The sequence below is a fragment of the Lepisosteus oculatus genome, chromosome 25, assembly GCF_040954835.1.
Source record: "Lepisosteus oculatus isolate fLepOcu1 chromosome 25, fLepOcu1.hap2, whole genome shotgun sequence".
In the NCBI taxonomy this organism is placed as follows: Eukaryota; Metazoa; Chordata; class Actinopteri; order Semionotiformes; family Lepisosteidae; genus Lepisosteus; species Lepisosteus oculatus.
The window spans coordinates 2,275,910-2,299,603 of NC_090720.1; the positions used below are offsets into that span (position 1 = coordinate 2,275,910).

The following is a 23,694-nucleotide window of genomic DNA, read 5'->3' on the forward strand; positions in this document are numbered from 1 at the left end:
CGCCCCCCGCGCCAGGCAGACTGATCCTCCCGCCTCTCGGCAAGGCCCTCGCCTAACAGACCCACCGGCAGGGTCTCAGCAGCTGGGGGACAGGTGGGGGACAGGTGGGGCTCCTGGGACTGTGCACAAGCCAGCCGGTCTCCAGCAGCAGCTGTTCAGGTGCTCGTACTCTGTAAAAGAGCAAAGACAAGAAAAACACCTGGGTTTGTATTTCTGCTCATTATCCTTTGTACAACGAGGCGAAGATCTAAATATGGTCATTAAAGAATTGCTGCGACAGGGGAAATATTTCATTTTTTAACCTTTTTTTTCTCATTCTTATTAAGAAGACTTTAGAAAATGTATCCCAGCCATGTACAACATTTTCAGATTGAACTAACACCACCACTATCGACAAATGTTTACCGAGTCAGAAGTTCTTTGAACTTGCATGTGCGAGCAAGATTAATTTTATACAGGAAAAAATATTTTAGCGATTTTTTTTAAAATTACGTAGTGTTCTGGCCCCTTTTTATTTTAGTTTTAGGAGCAGGGTGATTTGTTACCGTGCAGCCATGTTTCATGTGTTAAAAGTCTCAGTCGTTATTCCTATCTGGTCGTTATCCGGTAAAATTGATAACAGAAAAGGGTGATAACCTTGAAGGCATGTGCTCGTGACAGTGCTCAGCCTTGTCTGATTTCATGTTTGTGATGAACACGAGAGAGAGGGTTTGATTAAACACACCTGGAGTTTTTCTCACCTGGTATACAAGAACAATAGTAAAAAATATCCTACCGTTACTTCTAAAACAGGAAAAAAGACAAAATGAAAAGGAGTTTGATTACCTTTTTTTATGTACATTTAAAAAAAAAACTTAAAAATCGAACAAGAAATGGCTATTTTGGTAGCATTGGATTGCGATCTTTTTTTTAGACAGCAGAGGGCGCTGCGCATTGCGGGTGTTGGGTGAGATGTGAGAGTGAAGTTCTCCGCTATCGGCACGATCTCTGACAGGAAACCAGTGTCATTTTTGCTTCTGATAAATGTAATTCAGATGTTCTGAAGTAGGTGTTATTGTCACTCTGTGCATCTCTTTTTTTTTTAAACGATTGTTCTAAAGGATCTAAATTTAAAAATGAAGCAAATTCCTGACCTGCTTTGCTGTATTCCTTTTACACTTTCAGGCCCTTTGTTTTACAATTGGACTTGTTTGGAATACCTAGTATTCTGTTTTAAAGAATCGGTGACTGTGAGAACTGTGTGGGTTGGTTGTTTTGAAAATGAGATGCAAGAAGAAAAAACATTACATTTTTATCACACTGATAGAACACTGTTAGAGTTTCCTGCCAGAGAGGAAGTAGAAGCTACAGGCTTCACAGTAGCTTTAGTTTTAAATACTAGAAGCTGGTCATTGAGCACTGAGCATAACCCTATAGTTGGTTATAGTTGAATCTCAAATCCTGGTCTTGGAGAGCCTAGATCCTGCAGGTTAGTTAGTCACAGGTATCCTATAAGTGGTGTTGGGGAAGGTTAGTTGTTGTACAGATTGCAGTTGGTGACCTGGGCAGCTGTTCCCAATACTGCCTCACAGCAAAGGAACCATGGGCTCAACTCTTAAGGGGATCTGTGTGGAGTTTGTATGTTCTCTCCATGTTTACATGGGTCTCCCCCAGGTGCTCTGGTTTCCTTCCACAGTCCAGAGATGTGCTGGAAGGTTAAGTGGCTTCTGGGAAAATTGGCCCTGTTGTGAGTGTCTGTGTCTGTCTGCTCAGTGATGGACTGGCGTCCCATCCAGGGTGTAGCCTGCCTTCTGCCCAATGCTTCTCGGGATAGACTTGATCCTGGATTTCAAGGACTCTGTACTGGATAAGTGGTACTGGAAGTGATGTGATGTAAACCTGGACTGGGGCTATAGCCTCCTGCTTTAATCCGATGGGGGAACTGAGGGTGCTAACCAGTCTCACAACATGAACTGTCTACTGGAAAGCTGATGGACCACTGGAGGGTGCAGCTGTTTAATCCCAGCCCAGGCTGGCCACATCGAAAGGCAAAGAGCTCTGAGTCAATTCAAGTTCAAGAATGGTGTTTGACACCTAAAAAAAAGTTTAGGTGGGATGCTGTTGTGATACTGCTGTCAAAATGACATCCTTATGCTTTCCAGAAAAGAGTGATTAAAAAAAGCTGTCTTCTCAGAAGTGTAAAATGACCTTAATTGGTAACTGAGTTCCTGTAACATGCTTTACACATCATAATTAGGAAAAAGCCCAATATACCTGCTGCTGAAATATAATTGCTTTGTACTAATTTTTGTAAAAATTGCCATTCTTTCCCGTCCCAGTAAAGTCCCAGTGCTCTCTAAAAAGAGCTAACATTTCGTTTTCACTGCCTTCAGTCCCAGAAGTGTTGGTGTAACTGGTAGCCTGCTACTTTACATACAGAATGTGGTTTACATGCTGGCATTTGCAATTCATTCACATTTCAAAAACAGCAGCTTATTAAAAAATCATGAATTCTTTATTTCCATGTTTAAAGGTAGGTATTGGTGATTTTCCACTTGATGTGTGTTTTCCTGTGCTTGACTAAATGTAATCAGATAGTGGCTGCCGTTTTCCTACAACCCAAGTCATATAAACTTTGTGTTTAAAGGCTCCTTTTTTAAATCGGTTGTTTGCTGGTGTTTGAGTTAGTATAATTAGAGGCCAGGTTGGTTCAAAGTAACCTTTACTAGTGGTTGAAATCTTTGCGTGATCCTTACCACAGAGCAGCTGTAAACTGCTTTGAATGAATCAAATCCCATTGACAACACCTATTAAAATTCCCTTTTTAAAAATTATTACTAGCTAAAATGGTACAGTATTAGTCATACTAGTACATCTAAAGCAGTTTCCAAGGGTAATGAAGCAGCATGTTCCATATAGCTTCTGGTATTCTACTGTATGGTCAATAAAACATCGTGACCAACTCAATAATGTGGAGCATAGATTGTACTGAAGATTGCTTTATTATTTAAATATGTATATACATCCTTTAAAAACACTAGGAATGGCAAACAGATTAAAAGGAAATTAACATTTTAAGCTAGTTTTTTGTGGTTTGATGTCTTTAAATATGGCCATTAAATTTAAGAGCACACACGCTGATGACATTGTGCAGGAGAAGATCGGGGGGGTGAGAAATCTGCATGAACAAAACCTCTCTGAGCCCCTCGGTGACATATGGGCCCTGAACTCCTGAACAGGAAACACAATAGAACCACAAAAGTGCACCAACATCCTCCTCCTTTGTTTCATGTGGTTCTTCTCATCCATTATATTATCTGACAACTGTCAGTTTTTTTTTTTTTACAAAGGGAAAAAATCCCTTTCATGTGTTTGTTTTTTAATTTCGGTCAAAGCATGTGGGTTGCACATCTGGTAGATGTTCCACAATTAGGAGCAGTCCATGTACAGCATGGCTCCTCTCACAACTCTCACTCACACACACACTCACTCACACACACACACACACACACTGCACGGCTCCTCTCACAACACACACACACACTCACTGCTCCTCTCACAACTCTCTCTCACACACACACACACTGCACTGCTCCCCTGACAACTCACACACGCACGACTCCTCTGACATCACACACAAACACATCACAGCCTCTGATATCTCACATCCTTCTTTCTACATTTAAAATAGTTTGAGTGATTATGTTTGAGATGGTTGCACATGAAGTTCCGCAGACATGGGTTAAAATGCACCTGCAGACACTGTTCAGATGTCGAGATTTCTAGATTGACTTGTAGACAGTTCACTAAGATTGCCTTTGCCTCCATTCATCAGGGTGAGATCCTGCCAATCACACCCCAGCCAGCTAACATCTATTATGGAGCCCAGTCAACCCAACTTGTCCAGGATCTTCTCCAGCACTTCGAAACCAGAAGAGCCCTGAGTCTGGAGTACCGATGAAGTGGTGGATTGTCGTTGGCTCCGTCTTCGGTACATATTCAGGTGTGTTGACATTTATCCAGCGGCTTGAGTGTAAAGAGGGCAGTGTGGCTGAGGAAAGTCACCCATGGCTAGAAGACCTGCTGTGTCTCGTTCATTATTGTCGGGAACAGATGGGGGTCATCGTTGCTGCTGTGTATTGTGAGGCTGGTACCTAGGATTTGTGTCCCAGAAGTGTTTCCCTTGTTCGGGACTTTAACTTCTTATATTGTTCTACAGGAAAACGTAATCTTCAGAATATTTTACCATGTGCAAAACGAGCTGAAGCTGCCCTTTCTGCCCTGAGATTCGCAGAAGTGATTGAGGATTGTATCCACCTCCAGTTTTTGGCACTGAATCTGGAGAAGCACTGCGCACTGATTGCCAGGGCTCTGCATCATAGTTGTTAGTGATTAGGCTATTTGCAATACACATCACCTGAGGCAAAAGGCAACAAGTAAGCAGATAAAGAATCCTTCAGCCTGTAATAAAGAAAATGCAAATTAAAACCTAAAGCATTACTCATATGTATAAAAGTTTTTTTTTCCCCATTTTCAGCAACAGTGTTTGCTAGTCTTGTAACGCAGGGCGGCCTCTTCAGTCATGGACTGCTCTGCTCATGTCACTTTTACACTGCGGAGTGTGGTATTACTGTGCAGAGGGCGCTTCTTAAATTTCTAAGTGACCGATCTTGACCATTCAGTCAAAATCAGGAAATTCAGAGGCCTCCCAGAGGGGTCGGTGCCCCAGGAGGGCTTGTTAAGAGTGCAGGCTGAGCTCTATGATGCAGGCGTTCGGAGTCTGAGCCACAGTAACCAGCCCAGTGTGACTGAAATTAGCGGCACAACATGTGCCCGGCTGCACAGGAGCCTGCACTGCTGCTTCAGTTGGCATCAGATCCCAGGTTGGATGGGTATCAAATGAAAAATGGCCACTGTGACCGTTCTATAGTCAACAGTGTAGTCGCGGCCTACAGCTGCTGGACGTCCTGACCGAACAGCTGAGTGGCCTCCTGGCGCAGTCGCGGTGGACCCGTGGGCGAGGGAGACGCCATGCGCGTTCTGCATCGGCTGCTCCCCCCTGACGCCCCTCCTCCCATCAGCTCTCTCTAGGCCGGCAGCAGAGGGGATGTCGGCTGTCGGAGCGCCCCTCAGCTTCCCGGTCCCGGCCAGATCCGAAATGAGAGAGCAGCCATGCGGAACCGCGCGCGCCGCACAGTAGCAGATGCACAGGGGCACATCGCGTCAGAGCGCTAAGGTAAACGGAAACAGATGCGGCGGGTTGCTAAGGACACTTGCCAGCTCTCTGCCTTAAGTGTTCCCATGTGTTCCTGAGAAAAAAAGGAGCAGGAGCAGTTTTAAAATACATCGGGAGGGAACGATGCATGTTTCTGAACGGCGTTTCTGATTTAATAGCACCTGCTTCTCCTCCACAGTCATTGGCTCCTGTCACCCTCTTTTCCTCCCTCGTTGCCTGGTGAGCTAATGAGAATACTTCCCAGTGGAAAGGATTGCGCTCGTGTTCTTTCTCTGCCTCCATGTTGGGCCTTGACGTATACATGACAAGTTGTGTACTTGAAAGAATATTAATAATAATTTCTTACACTTATTCCCCTCCACCCCCACCAGTGTGCAGCCCCACCTGGATGGTGCGACAGCAGCCACAGTGCGCCAGTCCGCTCCCCACACACCAGCTATCAGTGGGGAGGGGAACAGAGTGATGAAACCAGTTCAGAGATGGGGATTATAAGAAGGCCATGATTGGTAAAGGCCAGGGGGAAATTTGGCCAGGATGCCAGTGTAACACTCCTACTCTTTTTGAGAAATGCCTTGAGATTTTTAATGACCAAAGAGAGTTAGGACATTGGTTTTACGTCTCATCCGAAGGACATCGCCTTATTACAGTATGGTGTGTAACAAAGCGTTCTTTCAGGACCCTATGCAGACAACACAATCCGGGGAGTGAGGAAAACATGGGAAAAAAACCATGCGAGGGGGCTGGAAGGAAAACAGGGGGTGTGTCCACGGTGCGCTGGTGTTCTGGGGGGTGAGTCCAAGGCAAACAGTCCAAAGAGTGTCCATAGGGAAATCCTTGACGAGGCAAATGTCCAGAGCCGGGAGGTCCATCCAAGACGGAGTTAAAAACCGGAGATGGAGCGCCCTTAAGGGGGAGGGAATCTTGACATGGTGTCCCCGTCACTATACTGGGGCATTAGGACCCACACCGTCTGCAGGGTGAGTTTCCCCTGCAGCAAGCCTAGTTTTCCCCAGGAGGTCTCCCATCCAGGTACTGGCCAGGCTCACACTGCTGAGCTTCAGTGGGCTGCCAGCTGTGAGCTGCAGGGTGATATGACTGCTATTGTTTGAATTGCCGTAAATGCCGACAAATTTTTCATGCAAGTCATGCACTTGTGTGATATCAATTAATAAGATCAAGATTTTATCTGCAAAGAGCGCGTAGTGTTCTCAATACTTAATAACATGTCTTAGTATTTGAAAACTTTATTTAGGAAAAAAACTTTAAAATGCAGGAAACTCTTGAATACACATAGTGGAAAACATTTTTAGTTTATTTAATTTATTGTGAAATTCTTAGACACCCATGTTTGTGAGATTTCAAAAACGTTCCACTGAATGGAAGTCAGAATATTTAACGGCTAGTTTAAAAAAGCCAAACATCTTGAATGGGTGGATTAGTGAATTATAGAACTGGCAGAAGATCTGAGATGTTGCATTACAAGGATCTGCCTTTTCAACATGGGACTAGGTTGCAAATCCCCACTAAAATAAGTGTGCTAAGATACTGGTGAAAGAATAAGAACTTTTCTAACATGGTAAGAAGGAGAAAACCCTAATAATAGAAGTTAAACATGAGTTTCTAAACTGTTACTTCATATTTAAGTTAATATTAAGGGGCAGACACCTTAAGGCAATGCTTAGTGTGTAGTGGGTTCACAAACTAGCGGAATGTTCCTTAATTATGTATGAAACCACAAAAAGCTCATGACATATTTAGAGAAGCCAGGCTATTTCTTGTTCAGAGTTTAAATTGTGTTGTGCATTATCGCTCAGATGTGTTTCAGCATGACTCTACAAACAGCATATCACTATTGAGAAAAGGACTCTCATACAGTATGTGTGACAGCACCTTGTTTTTGAAGGCATTTTTATTAGCGTGGAATGAATTTGTCCTGCGCATGTTTCTGCAGATACCCACAGGGGCTATCGTTATCATAACTACTGAGCCATGTCATATTAAAATGGGCACCCCTGAACATATTGGCTACCAGCAGTCCCATCACCATTGCATAAATAGTGTCTGCACCAGGCCCTGCCTAGAGCACAGAGTCAAGCTACCAGATACCTATTTGTTTGTACCTCATCCTTTTGTTCATTCATATCATGGCAAAATGCTTCTTTTCACTTTTCCGAAGTGTGGGTTTCACCTTTTTCCTCACTGGGAATGCTCAGTTCTGCATCATAAAGGGCTGAACCAGGTTTGTTTCTTCTTCTTCAAGCTCAATAGCTTCAGTCAGACCCCGCAGGCATGAAAACCACAAGGTCCCGAATGAGAGTTGTCACCCTTTTACATATCCAGCTTTTCTGTGAGAACTTGACATCGTACGAAAAACTTGAGACAGTTTGAGATCGAGAGCACTGAGATGAAGCCGAAGATGACTGGAATTTAATGAAAAGGGATATTTGTCAGTCTGCTAGACACTGTGTCACTGGACAGTAATCCCTCTGTTGCAAATACAGTATTGACTATTGATACCAGATGCACTGATCTAAAGATCGCTGCAGCATGGCCTGTCCTCCAGTTTAATGATGCCTTCCTAACGAATTGGTTTGGAGATACTAGTCTGCTCTGTTCAAGGCCTCTCTAATTCGTTTTGTTTGATGGTTTGGTGTCCTTAATGAGCTGACATCTAAGCAGAGAAGGCAGTGAAGGCTTCACAATAATAACTGATTATGAAGAAGAAAGAAATGAACGTCTCACACTCCGTCCTGTGTGCATCTGTTTGCTATGATTCATTCCAAGTCAGTATTGAGTTGTTTGGGAGCTCCAGGGTAGAAAAACAAATTCAAATTCAATTTTAAAATACCGACCCTGTGTCTCTGGAAACAGACGCAAAATGTCCTAAAAACATTTGGAATCTGAATTTGCCAGATAATAAAAAGGGAAAAAAAGGCTTGACCTGCCATTTCCTTCGTTGTTTGTTCAGGAAAGGGAAGGTTATTGTAATATAGCAGGAGAGTAAATAATCACCGAGTTTCCATGGCAAAGTTCGAAACACTGCAGGCTGAAACAAAGGAGGAGAGGTCCATAAATCCAGAGACTGTCAATTTTGTTTAGTTTTCAGAAAGGGCTTTTGAGGGAAATTTTGTTTCAAAACAAGGCAGACGTAGCTCTTTCCATGGAGTAGAGGAAATCGGATGTTTTACCTTTTTTTTCTTTACTCTCTCAAGAAAAAAAAAATGGGTTCCGATCAGCCTGTGCATTTTTTCCTGGCAGCCTGGTCTTCATCTGTAAAGCATATACAGTGTATTTGGTCACAGTGTGAAAAGAGCCTGTTACTGGGAACCTGTTGTATGCTTCAGAGAACACTATATTCCACTGGAGATGGAAAATGTTGGCCTCCTTAGAGAGAAAACTGCCAGTTTTCTTGTTGTGTCTTAAATCTAATTGTCAAGTCGAGATCTGGCTGAGGCAGTAGATGGATCTCAAACGTAGCCATCACTGATGCTTCTAAAGTTAAGGTGTTTTGCACCCATTTATATAATACGACAGCTGTGCCATTGAAGAATAGGTAAGCATTCCTCAACAATCAATATGAAGACTACATTATGATTTTTAAGTAGCTGAGTTGGTCGTTGATGCAGTTTGATCCTAGTAATCATACATTTCAGGTCTGGCCAAGCGTGAGAATGATGGTCTTAGCTATGGTTCCATAGACTGTGTTAGTCTGTGCTGTAGATCCAACCCTGTCAATGGGTGTATAAAGGGAGCAAGCCACCAGGCAAGAAGACAACCGGTCTTTTAACACATGCTGGCCTTTGCCCAAATTTCCCGTCTCAGAAGGCAGTTAATGTCCTCCTGACCTGTCATCGCCTTTTCCCCCTCCGGACCCGATGGGCTTGCCAGTGTCTGTGGGGGTTTCACTGCTGGGCTGGCACCCAGAGACCAGACCCGTGGGAGAGCAGTCAGGCTCTTTCCAGTTCCTCACTATTCATCTGTATCGCAGAATTATCCACAGAACGGCTAGGGAGATGTCTCTTATAAAGATGGCGGTCGTCTTATCGAACATGTGGGTCTTCTAGCGCACCATCTCGGCAAGCAGGTTTAACAGTACGGAGATGACTTGGCTTTTAAACAGAGTGACATGATTATTCAGAAGTAGTATTTTATCTTGGCAGTTTCTGCTGCTTTGTTTGCGTTCCTCTGAATTCCAGGGATAAAAGAGCAGTCTTCGTGAGCTGGCTTTGATTAAGATCTAATTGTTAACATTCGACGTGCCCTATTATCTTCCATTTGTTGCCTTACACTGAGCAGTTAGGCTTTGTTAAGAGCTGGCAGAGTGCTGCAGGAGAGATACGAGCGCATTACAGAAGTACTAGTTAGCAGAAAGGTGGCAGGGAAAAAAATAAATAAAAGCCCTGCTTAACAACAACAACAGCAGCGGCAGCGGCAGTAGCAACGAGGAGCTGGCCTGATTGTGCGTGTTAATTTCTGTCTTAATTGCTCATCATCTGAAAAATCTGACTCTTGCGGTTAATGAGAGAGAGGAGTAGTGCTCACTTTCGGCTACAGAGGTTAGGAGGGCTCGGGGGTGGGGGTAAGGTTGTCTGAAGAAGGCAGAGAACCCTCCAGCTGAACAGAAGCTGATGTGCCGAAGCCTTATTTTCAAGGGCTTTCCGTGTGTGTCTTCGTCCTGGGTGTAATTAGCGCTGGGTTAGCGGGGCGAGGTAGGGGGGTTAGCATTCAGAAACAATCCGATCGAAAGGCCCCAGCACGGTATTGCTGAGATTCAGGCTTTTCCTAGATTCTCATATGGATCGCAGACCTGGAGAAGATCCGAGCAAGGACCACCCTGGTATTGCATTGTGTCACGCAAACACAGCCTGTGTCCCACAGATCACACGCACACACACACACACACCCCCCGTGACTGTGGCTCGAGAACAGCCTTGATACAGAACACTGTGATAAACACACTTCACACCCCCGGATTTACACCCAAACCTACCGGCAGGAAAAACAAGCGTTTGGCCTTCGTTGCGGATATATGATATTTCTGTCGGACGGCCTTTGGTTGCCAAAAACTATCCTGTCACTACTGCTAGAAGGCAGGTTAAGAGCTGCCGCAGCTGCTGAGGATGTTTGCTGATGAAGTCAAATCTCGTCCCTGTATTTTTCGACCTGCTCAGTGACCTTGTGAAAGACGGTCCTCCCTGCACTGTCTGGAAAAGCGTATTGAGGAAGAGAAGGGTGTGGGATCTGCCCTGTTTGGAATGAACAGTTTTGCTGGGGAATGAACTGGTCTGAAGACTGTAGGGCAGGGTGTGCTTTTGCTACCTTTCCTTTGTGACATTGTGTGACAGTGCAGAAATAAAATGCATCAATGTTTGTTGACCTAAGTGTTGACACATTGTAAGTGTTGGTATATTGGAATGAAAGATGATCCAGGACTGAGCCCTGACAACTCTGACACACTATTATAATTCCTGTGCATGACAACAAAAATGCATTGAGTTGTGGCTTGTTGCCTGAGACTTCTGAAAACTAAGTCAGCATTAAGCTCAGCTTGGCCTTGGAGGTAATGTATGACTCTGTGGTTGGTGCCTACCCACACACTCACCTGGCTGGCTGTCGAGAGGTCAGCAGTGTCCAATAGGAATCGGCCAGTGAGGGGAAAGGGGGTAACTGAGCCTCGTAAGGTCCCCGTGTGTGCTTGGTCATCAGAATTCATGTGACTTTTAGAAGGGCGCGTGTTTCCTGAAGCGATTGCAGGTTCTGTCATGCGGGATGGCAACAAATAAGACATCGACAAAAGCAACGTTTTTCCTAGTGCATGACACAAGTGCAATTTCTGCTTAGGTTTCCTCCACTAGCATGCTAGGGCGCAGTGTAAAGACCAGCCGATGAGCCTGGAAAAGTACACCAGTGAGGTACACTACCAGTCCCACAACATGGGTCAGAGAAGCCGTTTGTCTGACTGGGCAGTATTCTGGGTGTGAGATGGAAGTGTCATAGTGATGTTCTCTGCCACAGGTCTTACAGTGCGAAGAAGATGAGTCACTAGTACAGTTTCGAACGAGAGGAGGCCCCTCTAACCCATTTGGGAATCAGTAGTTAATTGATCGAAGGATCTCATGCGGTGCTCTTGAATCAAACCAGGCTGGGTAGCTTGTTCCAGACTCCCACAACCCTTTGGGTAAAGAAGTGCCCCCTGTTCTCAGTTTTAAATGCATTTACTCAGTTTCCACATGTGTCCTCTGGGTCACTTTTCACTGCTCATTCAGAAGAAGCCTGCTGGGATGACTTTGTGAGTGCCTGAGGATTTTAAATAGATGGCATCTTTTCCTCTGTTCAGTGTTGACGTATTACAGCTACAAGCTACTGGTGTGTGGGCTAAGGACCATGTTTGGAGACCTCTCCTATAGCGGTGTACAGTATATAGCAGTATGATTTCTCTTGTGTAATTATTCACTGTTTAGACGAAGACCTAGACGTGGCTAGGGAGATGTGAGATAATCGAAGGAAACAAACCGTTATTGCTAAAAGGTATAAAATCTTGTAAATAGCTGTAGCAGGTTATGTCTATTCCATCAAAATTGAAAGATCCGGACTGATGGTCCGTCTTGGTTTCCGGGTCCTAAACGCTGTCATGACAACAATTGAACACTAGGTGGAGACAAAGGGAAGCCTTACAGTACCATTCATCTCGGGATGGGCAGCGGTTAAGAGTGCAGAATTTCGCAGATGTGAAATGGTCTTCAGGGAACTTCTACTTTGTGCTTTCTTAGTGTCTAAGCCACCTCAGTTTTGCAACATTCATAAGACCATCAACCAAAAAAAGGAAACGAAAGTCTTTAAAAACTGTTTGGTGTCCAGTGAGCAAAATTAAACAGTTCGCGGAGATATACAGATTAAGCAGAAAGTGATTTCTAATAGATGTTTTGTGTACAGGGTGATTCATTCAGCCAAAGATTCAATTTAAAAGCATAGCTGGTGACCTAGTGGATTAATGGAATCATTTACAGTACCTTTACAGTACCTTTTGCGAATATCACGCATGTCCGGGTGTTTGTATTGAGTAGGATTTGCATTGCTCTCCCCTCTGTCCGAGGTCATGAGCAGTGTGCTGGTATTTGACGTCTCTCACTTATGTCCCCTAGATTATGCGAAAACTCCCGCGGAAGCGTGGGGCAGCCGGCTTGTGAGGCTGGTTCCATCTCCTGCTCGGTTTGTGAGCAAAAAGAAAATTCAAATCCGCTTCTGCTTCTTTCGCGAACAGTCAGACTCCTTCCTCTTCAGCTCACAAGCTTTACTGTAGTTTGTCCCCATCAAGTAGGAGCTCCATTTCTTAATCAGCCCTGACAACTCGAGGCCTGTCCTCCTTGCACGGTAGGGTTTAAATAATAACATGCTCAAAAACGCTCCAGCATTTGTTGTATTTTACAGCTTGGAGCTTAAATTGATGGCTATTTTTTTATCTTTGTCCATTTACATCTTGCGTTGTTCCTCATAAATAATTACGCGTTTGCGTGGTTTACAGCACAAAATACATAGTACTTGAAATGTGTACATGAAATAAATACAATATTACAGTCGTCACAAGACTGACTGAGAGGATGGGGGGGCGATTTGCTACTGTAACATAATCAAAACCTCAGCTAAACTCAACTGCAGAAAAGAAAGATGAGACAGAAAATTAAGACAGAAATCAACAGGTGTGTAAGAAGTGCATGTCACAATTAAAATGGCTTAATGGGTGACTATCCCTTGGCAAATCACATGCAATTTACTTCAAGAGCCGGTGTAATAAAGATTTTGTAAAACTTACACTGAAATTCAATTAGTATGTTGAATGCATAACCAAAGCCGTAAAAAATGAACTCATTGGGGGTCCCCTTTTTTCCGAACAGCCCCTGAGGCAAAACCTACCATTAATCTATCACGTCCAGTGGCTTTTCACACAACCCTTTTTTAAACTTTATTACACATTTATTTTTTGCTAAGCTAATACGCCTAATGTAGTAATCACATCTGCCGAAAAAAACAAAGCAATTACGAAAAAACAACTGCTTTGTTTTGCTCGGCAGTGACAAAGTAAGGGCTGGTGAAACCTGAGTTTTTATGTCACCCTTTAAGCAGATAAAACCAGCTGAGAACAAATTCTCACTTGGTAAAGGCGATCATGCGCAGATACTGACATCAGAACGCGAGGCAGTGAAAGACAGAAGTAAACAACTTATAACACAAATAAAATAACAGGATGTGGTCAAATTAACAAGTGCAAGTATCTGGCAGAAATGATTTAACCATACAAGCGATAACGCCCTTTCAAAAGTGGATTGTTCCTGCTCGCTCTGCGGATGTTTCCAGTTATTGGCAGCGGTACTACAGCAGCTCTCGGAAGGTTCAATCTGATATAAACGTACTACATTTTTTAAACTGTAAAATGGCACAGAGACGTGCGATTAATTAGGAAGGTGGAGACAAAAAATTCTAAAGATCTGTAAATGAAACTGAAACAACTGAGCTTTAAGAAAACAAGAGCTTCTAATACTTAACAAGGCTTACAGGAAAAAATGACAGATTTAACAGGGTAACATCTAGGAATTGGAACGTATTGTTTGTTTTTATTTTGTTTTGTTTGATTTATATTTTCGGTTATTGTAATATGTTAAGATCCCAAAATCTGTTGAAATCCCTTCTGTCATTTTCATCAAGAGCTATGTTTTTTAAATCTTGTAGACACCGTCCACATTTCGATTTAAAAAAAACCTGCTGTTGCTGATTATTCTTTCACGTTCGTCTAATCTTATTTTCAGTTACCACATCTATTAATTTATTCTCTTTTATTTTATTTTGTTTTCAGCCTTTTATTTTGAGGTTCACTTTTCCTACCAGTCTTCCTACTGTACAGATGTACTTCTACTCTTTTAAGTTTCTCTGATAAATGTGTAATGTTATTTTGTATCACCTTTCCACTCAAAACTGGTAAGGAGAAAGTTCTAATTAAAAATAATTCATTAACTAAACCACAGTAAATATAGGTTTACACAGGGTCAATATTCTTTACAACACATAATGAATTACAGGGTAATTACAGCGCAGGAAGCACGTTCAGGAATGCTGTAAAATCAGGACGAGAGCTCGGCCATTGGGAGTGAGGCTCCTAGTGAGGGTCAAAGGTCAGTAGAGCACCAAAGCAGCTGCTCTCACCCTCAGCCTGAACAGAACTTCCCGTTGAGGCTGATCTGAACATGACTCATGGGCACCCATGCGCATGTTGTCCCGTTCGAAAATGTGATTATAAAGAGGTGTTTTTTTGCGTTGTGTCATGTGCCCTAAAGAGCTATTAAGAAGCCTACGAAGTACAGCCTCAAAGCCCTTTATTTTGATAAAGCACCACCAAATGGGCTAAAAGGTGTATTTTAGCACAGGGCATGTTTGTCTTTTAAGAATTTGTTCCAAGGTTTCGGCTTGAAGAAGGCTCCGCAGCTGAAATGTTGTGTTTCTTTTCTTCTCTTTTCAGCATGGAATAAACCCTTACTTGTTCCATAGTATAATAAAATACAAAATAAAGAATGACCTAGAACTGAGACCTCACCCAGTACGATATTGGATCTGTACCGGACTGTGATGCTGAAACGTGTGATGTTTACGGAGTCCCTTGTCCCTGCATTGGAAACCAAGAGAGAGCTACAATGCAGCAGTAATTCTCAGCATAGGGCTGTGGCACAAATGACAATGAGAGCCTGATACAGTTTTCATTTTATTTTTTTATTCCTTCACATCAATATTAACAACAGTCCCCCTCCACCTACAATAGAAACAGGACTTCCCTTTTTGCAAATCTCCAAAAATATCAAAATGGAGAATGACACAAAATGTTCAGACAGGGTCTTGAGTCTGAGAAAAAAAAATCTTCATTATTAATTGAAAAACAATGAATGTAGTTGCCACTTTTCCTTGTTCCAGAACGCATTTTTCCATTTGTCTCCTGTTACTAAATTTTTCAGTGTTTTTCACATCAGATTGATGCTACTTATAATTACTAACTTTGCACCAAAATTATATCTGACATGGCTTGTGTGGTAAATTAGAACATTTCAGAGTGCAGAGAGCCACCTGGGAAGGACTAGGAAGGAAAAATGTTCCAAAAGGGTGGAAGTAATTTAAATATTACATGTGCCTTCCTGAAAAGTGCCAAAATCATTTGAATTAAGAGAAAAGAGTTCAACTAATTGAAAAGTTTATTTAAGGAAGCACGTCTCCTGGCTAACAGGCCCAAGATGATGTAGCAGGATACGGAAAGAAACGTCTTTGGCAGGGACACTTTTCCTAATCCACCTTCATCTTAAAAAAACCAACAATAACCATGAAATGGCAGATAAGGAAAATAATTAAATATGTCTGTCAGCATGGTTTGATACAGTGGGGATGGGGTGCAAGGAAGAGAGAGAGGTAGTGAAGAGGGGAGACTATCTGCCTGCATATTTGGGGAAAATCCAGGGGGTATAATTTAGTAGCTAATGAGATCTAACCTTTGTGGCTTTGGGAGGAGGGATTAAAGCAGAGGACCAGGCAATTAATCCATGGGAATGTGCAAACTCCCCACAGAGAGGAGCCAAAGGCAGGGTTGAAATCCAGGACCCTAGAACTCCAAAGCATCAGCACTAACCTCTGTAGTACATTTATTATTAAGTTAATTTAGTTAATTCGTTAATTTATTATTTGTGAAGTTTTGCATTGCGCTTTTCTGACACTCTAACATGCAATTAACACACATTTCTTTTGGTAATTCTGGTCCAGAGTGTGGAGCACCACCTGCTGGTCTACTTACCAACACCATGTAGAACTTTGGAGTTCCTTGATCCGGTACATTCCAGGTGGTGGCGCTGCTGTCAATATCTATCCAGGTGGGGCTGCACACTGGTGGTGGTGAAGGGGATCCCCATTACGTGTAAAGCGCTTTGAGTGGAGTGTCCAGAAAAGTGCTATATAAGTGTAAGCAATTATTATTAATTATTAATGACTAATATGCAGAGATCCAGTCTTCCTATTTCTTGCTTTCGCACACCAGGTGAAATTATGTAATGTACGTTGTGATTCCCAAACATCACAGAGGCATATCAGGAGAGTCGAAAAGTACAGCAGTCCCAGGTAGTTCGATTTCTTCTTGAGTGGGATTTGGTTCACTCTGCCCGGGAAGCAGGCGGTCCGTTGAGGGATGAGGATTCCTGGGACCCATGAAACGTACCTGCAACAGTCTAGTTTGTTGTTATCAATGTGTCCATAATTTAATAGTCCATTGTTGATAACCTAGAGCTGTGCATAGGGAACCACATCTTTTGCAGCCCAGAGCTCTTGTTTAGCCCAGCTGTTTGTTGGTTACAGTCTAGTATCATCTGTGGTGGAATTTCTGTGGGTTCCTACTTGGAATTCAAGACTTACAATTATATCTGTAGTGTATATGTAAATATATGATATGTATGTAGTCTATCCTTAGGCAGCAAAACTACATACTGTAAGTGTTAGTTGGTTAGCAATGCCGAATCTACTGTATGAGAAGATCTAATCTAATGAGGAGTTTTGTGATCCAGCCACCTGGTATAACACGGCTGGATCAATGACAGTCGAATGCACCACAGGATCTGTTTGATGGAGTACAAGCTGGAATCCATACAAATCACTTTAAATTAGTTAAAATGACAGATTTCCACCCTGCATCAAGGAGACAATTCCATTACTGCAGGTGTCTCTTTCCAATCCCAAGCCACGTTGAGTTTACTAAGTTTTGATTTCAGAAATTTGCAATCAGAGGATCATTTATAACGTTAGAAGCCCCCTCTTCTTTAATAAGTAATAATTATTAGAAAATATGATTATGCACATGCGCCAAATAAAATTAAGTACCATTTGTGGGCTTGAGAGGAGGGAATATTGCTTTCTGTTCATGCATAATTACGAGATTTGAAGGTCAGATTTTGTGTGAATAAATGCCAATAAATCGAACGTGTGCTGTATCATACCACAGTATGCAATACAGCAGCTGTTCCTCATGATTAATGTGTGCATAAACATATGCATGTATTTTAACGGGGTTTCATGTTAAGGAAAGTAATGTTGATGGAGTTTTTAACATTGCTGAAGAGTGCAATTAGCAACTTGGAGCCATTTCTCTACAGCAATAATGTGTTTCTCAGTTGCTGTACTTGCACTGAGCCCGCGTGCTGTTGATATTGGTTCCCCTCCTGTGACACCTTAGACATCTAAAGACCAGAGACAAGGAGGGATTGTAGACTTTCCAAACACGAGCCACAAGGACGTGAACATACCATTAATTCTGGAACGTAGTACTTGTAGCCAGTTACTGAGGCTGTCTAGTTTAGTGGGCATGACTGGGAGACTAAAGGCCACAGAATGGACCTTTCCTTCTCTGTGACCTTGCAGAAAGTGTTTAGATGCACCCACAGGTAAAATTAACCACACAGCTGCATGTGAAATTAGATGCTCTGCTCTCTTCCCTGATTCCCTGGAATATCCTAGCAGAGGATTTTCTGAACGTTAGCAAACACTAGGACGTGTGCAAAGGAGAACCTTGAGCTATAAAAATGCATTTTTTGTTCATTTATCCCTGCACCCTTTGCCAGGTGTAAAAAGTCCCATAGAATGGATTGGCTGTATTTCCCATGTCTGTCTGCAGACGGAATCCTCTCACCCGTCCAGCTTTTATCTCTCGCCTGTCTGAGACTCTGTCCATTCAGGGGCTCCTTTTCCGCCTTAATTGAAATTTTCCTGGCTTGCATTTTTTCCCGCAAAGTAGACTTCGTTCTTCTAAATGCAATAGTGAGGCCAACTGAGTTCTATTTATTTTCTCTGCTGCCTCGCTCTCCCCAAGATGAATGCGATAAGCCAAGCAGCCAGCTTCGTATTTTTGACATTTTTGTGTTTAATGTGTTGTATATTTTATATGGCCCATCTTTATGCTTCCTTTTTGCATTTTCTTTTAAAGCTCAAATGCGGTTATTGATGCTCTCTCTACAGTACATTATGCATTATTTGTTAGTAAGCACCATTTTTGCATACTGACAGTAACAGGAAAATGCATGTATAGAAATTCTAATATAAATTGACTTATGTTTAGAGGCCCAGTTTCTGCTCACTAAGCTCTTCTGAGAATAATATATGGTTCTTTTTTATTGCTAATACAGTGGAACCAGCCTTAAAGACTACATCTTGATAAAGACTTTGTCTATAGAGACCTTTGGCTTTTAAAGACTTTTATCTCAGATTACCAGATTGACAGATTGCGGTTTCTTTCTGTCTCTTTTAAATGTCTTTTTGAAGAAAAAACAGGGGGAGGAGCTGCAGTATCAGGGAGGGGTGATAGCTGCTGGTGAAGGGAATTTCTATGTATGACATTTCTATGTACTGTATGTGTATGAAACAGGCTAAAGGCTTTAAAAATAAAAAAGAGGGTTTTAGTCCAGCACTGATTTGGAATGCATGATGTTGCATAGAAGGTTTTATCCTTTCTTGGTGTTTTTTTTTAAGTGAATAGAAAAGCTCTGCCTACAGGAATAAGAACCGTTGTGAGTATGCAGCTCGTGTCACTTTCAGTAAGCATCAGTTCTGACCTGGGTGTTGTTTCAGATAACATCCCAAGTCAGAGTGTGAGAGCTTGTTTGTGCTGACCTTCAGGAGGTATCACGCCTCCACTTCTAATGTGTCGAAATATATAACATTATTCATTTTACAAAGCAGGAGTTTAAGTATATTTTGGAGAAAAGTTACTAATGCAGCCTGGCCACCTCTGCACACCCCACTGATACATTTGAAACCTTTAGTTTTAGAAGTCTACAACACAGTTACTCATCCAGGAAGCACACTACTGTGAGAACACAAACGTTCAGAATGCCTTTGCTTATGATCACAAGAACAGTGGGAGTGGAGGTCCCGAGGACGTGAAAGGCGAGGACTGTTTGTGTGGGTGGTTCTGTGGTCCTGTCTCTTGGATGCTCCTGTTTTTATTAACAGTGCTGGGCCTGTCTCTCTCACTTTATTCAATGCTTTCCAATATGACAAGGGAGCTCACATCATCTGGCCAGTGTGACTGCAGTGTGCAGTAAGTCTCTCAAGGTAGGTTAGGGTGGCCTGCATCATTTTAGGAATGATCATCCCGAATCCAACACTTAAGTGCTTATTTTTGTTTGTACGAATGGGGATCCGTTCACCATTGGAAAGACAAGTGAGAAAGAATAGATAGAGGAATGACAAAACAACCAACATGCAGCATCTAAAATTCATCCATTAGCGGAAAGTGGCTTATTCTTGGTAAAAGGGACAGCAGGCCAGAATGTATCTCAGAAGCACACAACACTGGGGACTGCGCTCTGTCACACAGGTGTGGACATACAAGCAGCCTGGACAGCATGCATGCCTTTGGACTGTAGAGATGCCCAGAGAAAATCCACACAGACATGGGCAGCAGATGCAAACTCCACGTAGAAGGTACCCCAGTCAGGAGGTAGATCCAGCACCCCACAAACCTCACAGCAGCACTGACCATCACACCACTGTGCCATCCTAATACAAATGAATGGAGAACTGTTTCCTGATGATTGGGTGAGGCATGCACAGTGTACACCCAGTGACACCACGTGGCAGTCCCTTAAGGAAGTCAGCGAATGTGCTGGCAGGTTTTCATGTGGCTTCACTGTGCTTTTGGTTTTTTTTCGCAGAATTCTACCATATCCCCACATCGCTCTGCATGCTTTGCCATTGTTTTGCTACACTGCTTTTATCGTGGTCTTACCACAGCAAACCAATTTAAGGGACGGGACAGCTCTCCCTCGCGTTGAGTGGATGAGTCATGAGTGGATCTGCCACTCCAAGATTCCTGTTACTGGTGGCCTTGCTGAAGACCACTTCCCGTGAGCGTTCTCCTTAATCTAGCCTTTATTTCTACTCCTCTGCAGGGCTGGTGGAAGGGGAACATCATCTCTGTCCAGGACTCCCATGGTCAGCAGGAAGGGGCCAGTCTTCTGGCTCCGTGGGTTTTGCACATTGTTTTCCTGGGCTGGGCGTGCCAGGAGCATGAAGATGCCAGGTGGAGAGAGCCAGGAATTCAGGGCCCAGCTGCACAGGGAGGGTGCACATGAAACCGCAGTCAAAAGTGTGCGGAACGGTAAGAATTCTGGGAGGACTCCCGCAGCCACAGGGATGGTTTTGAAATGGACAGAATCCCGTTTGAGTTGTGGAACCTCAGTGTTTGTCTCCGGCTCCGTCCTCCCCATGCTAAAATACAACATCCTCTTTTCTTATGCTTGATCTTCGTGACCCATAAACCTTTTATGTCCCAGGCCCAAACAGAATGAGCACACTCCAATGTAAGTTGTCTTAAATCTTACTGGTTTCTGCCTGAGACACGATTATGTGCTAGTAAAGATACTGTTCACAATCGATGTCCCACAAGAAACGGTAAGAAGCAACAAAAATAAGATACACTGGCGTAGGTCTATTTATTTATGTGTTCTCTTGAATTTTTGTCAGAGTACTGAGCTATATAAACGGATGTGCTATATGTGTGCTTCTGTTTAAATGTTTACCGCCAGATGTCACAAACTGTATTAGTAGTCTTCATAAAACACGATAACCTTTAAAAAAGCATGCACATTAGTTTAATGTATAAAATATGGATTACACCCCATTGTTGCATATATATTTAATTATGTTAACATTTCTATGGTAAAACAGACAGATGTGGATTTTAATAAATCAATAGCCAATGTATTAAGATAAGATGGGCATTCTCCTCTTTTAATATCGTTAGGAGGACAGCATTGATTTTGTATCTTTAGGAAGAAGAAAATCAGAAAGATTAGGGACAGATGTTGGGAGTAGGAGGAAGAAAGGTGTTTGGTTTGCTGACAGACTGGTGCACAGCACCTCACTGGAACCCTGAATCACACAGGAGAGGTTCAGGATGACCTCAGAGTTAGCACTCCAACAAAGACAGCCCAGTCGTTTTCAAACTATCACACGCAGCATGTGGGGGACTGCGATACAGGGCCATAAAATGAGTGATGTTTGTAAAAAGAGACGTTTCTGTGGAGTAAGCGCTTTTTTCATCCCTGTGGAGGCGCTGGGGCTGTTTTATCTGGAGGTTCGTAAGCTACCTAGCTAATGCACTCTGACACTTTGTTTTGATATCATTACTACATTATACTCACAATTTTTGAGCGAAAAAATACAGTACTTAGAAAGTCGAAATTCATAAATAAATTTATGTCAAACTGCACTTAATATTGATTTTGTTAGTGTTCAGATTCAATAATAAGGTACCGGGTGCATGAATATTTAAATATAATCTTCATTTCTGCATCTCCTAATGGCCTCTGCTCTTCTACACTCAATTTAAACACAATTTAAAAACTATAATGTATTGAAAAATACTGGGATTTAGCAATAAATCATCAGAGGGATACACAGGGCCTTTCAAAAGATAGTTCAATATCAGCCCCCAGTGGGACCTGCACAATTAGATTCCTGTTTTTAAACTTCTCAATTATCCACATACTATCATTTTATGTGATTTTTTTTTGCCTTCCTCCTTTTTCCCAACAGAAATACAGAAATCGCTAAAAGCTGTTTACAATACAGCAACAGATGATGGTTAGTTTATTTCCTTTGAAGTAAATTAAAACCCAGTGTTTTCCAGATCTGCCCAGTGATACATTTACTGTGGGGTTAAATGAAAAAAAAAACAGAGACCTTAATTTTTATTTCTCTATCTTTCAAATTAGTTTATTAGAAAGAACCTTCCTAGTGTGGTGGTTAAAAAACGCAAATTTTGTCTGAACAGATCCCAAACTTAAATTTCACAGTTCTCCTCTCCTGTTTCCTCTATTTGGTAAAGAAGCAGTAGACAAGAGAACTGAGATCAGGAGGTCAGGCCAGATCTCGGCTAAATTGAGAGACATCTGTTGGTGAAATGTCTGATCTTTCCAATAATATTTTAAATCAACAGGGAGTTTATCACAAAAGTGTGGGAGGGATAGCAGCTGCCAAGTCAACACACCTCAGCTGCCCTAAATTGGAATTGTTCCTGACAATTTCCTAGGTTTTTGAGTACTATACATAAGCCTTTTCTGCTTCAGATTTTTACTCCTTCTCTACCTGTGCAGCTGCCCCTTGGTCACTCCTCACTCTGCAGGGCGTCCCGGCCTCCGGGTCCAGTGGCCAGGAGGTCTGTGCTCAGCCGAGCGGCCTCAGCGAATTTAAACAACAGATTAACACTCAAACATGCTTCCGTTCCTGGGTGTTGTTCTTACTCACGAAACCAGGGTTGTGACACCCAGCAGGAAGACCGTGGGGAGGTTTGTTCTTGCCAGGGGGGAGAGAGGTCAGTGACGTCACCCATTCGAAACCCAGACTGTGCAGAATCCTCTCGCTCGCTGTCTGGAGAGCAGAGCTCGCACCCTTCACACTCTCGGCTCTTGGCTGTCTGATGGAATTAGCTGGCTTACTGGATGAATCTCATACATCAGACTCCAAAACGTTCTGTTGATGCCGTTTCTCAAATCAGCAGCCTTTTAAGTCATTAGCCAGAAAACAACGGCAACGCGCGCTTTATTAAAATCTTACTGAAGCCGCATGGATCACGTTTGGAAGGGAGACAGAGGAGAGCACTGGTTATAGCACTACACCATGAACCCCAGTAGGTTTGAAAAGCAGAAGAGACCGTAGCCCTGTGAGAAAGGAGAGCAAGACTCCTGGTCTCCACCTTAGTTGGACATCTCATTTCCAACATCATTCACCCCTTAACCTGTAATAACACTTCATTTTGCCAAATGTTTTCATATTAAAAGGCACCTGATGAGAGACAAAAACAGTGGCTCCATCCATTAGTAGATACTGTAGCATTAGATGTCATTTACTCTGTTTTTTTTTAAATAAAGGCGAAATTAAAGAGCTTATTTTCAAGACATTGCTGAAAGGCAGCGTTACAAAAGATTTTGATCTGAGCTCTTGGATCAGTCTTTCTGTTCTTGGGCTGTGGCACCTTGGACAAGCAGGGAAACCCCCCCATGATTTCTGTATTAATAATTTAGACCGCAGAAATAGACACAGACAATGGAGTGGTTGTGGTATCGACTTAAAAAGGGGAAGCAGATAGGAAGTCCAGCATGAAATAGAACAGTGCTCGGATTTTAATCGAACATCTGTCCGAGAGATGTTTTTTTCCATGGGGTGTTTGCGTTCATGATCAAAACTTGTGCGGAGGAAATGCTTGTGAGATGAAGCCCCTTGACAGAGCAGTGAGACTCAGAAACCAGATCCTTGGGCGCAAACCAAGAACGTAACCAGCTCGGCTGTCTGAACAGAGCAGCCTGCCAGGCTATTCATTTAAAGCCACTGACAAACCACATTTCAGTTTGGTTTCACACTTTCCAAGAATACGCTGAGCTTTTTGGATGCTTCCCTCCAGCACATTAAAA

At 42.8% G+C, this 23,694-nt stretch overlaps 1 long non-coding RNA gene across 1 annotated transcript in view; it reads left to right on the forward strand.

The window, feature by feature from the left end:
* The first annotated feature begins 3,879 nt into the window (after positions 1 to 3,879).
* Positions 3,880 to 23,694, forward strand: part of LOC107075549 (uncharacterized) — a 32,267-nt gene continuing 12,452 nt past the window's right edge. Inside the window, exons 1-3 of the long non-coding RNA XR_001477058.2 lie at positions 3,880 to 3,982; positions 5,061 to 5,215; positions 20,173 to 20,381. This is a non-coding gene — a long non-coding RNA (uncharacterized lncRNA). The remainder of the gene's footprint in view (positions 3,983 to 5,060; positions 5,216 to 20,172; positions 20,382 to 23,694) is intronic.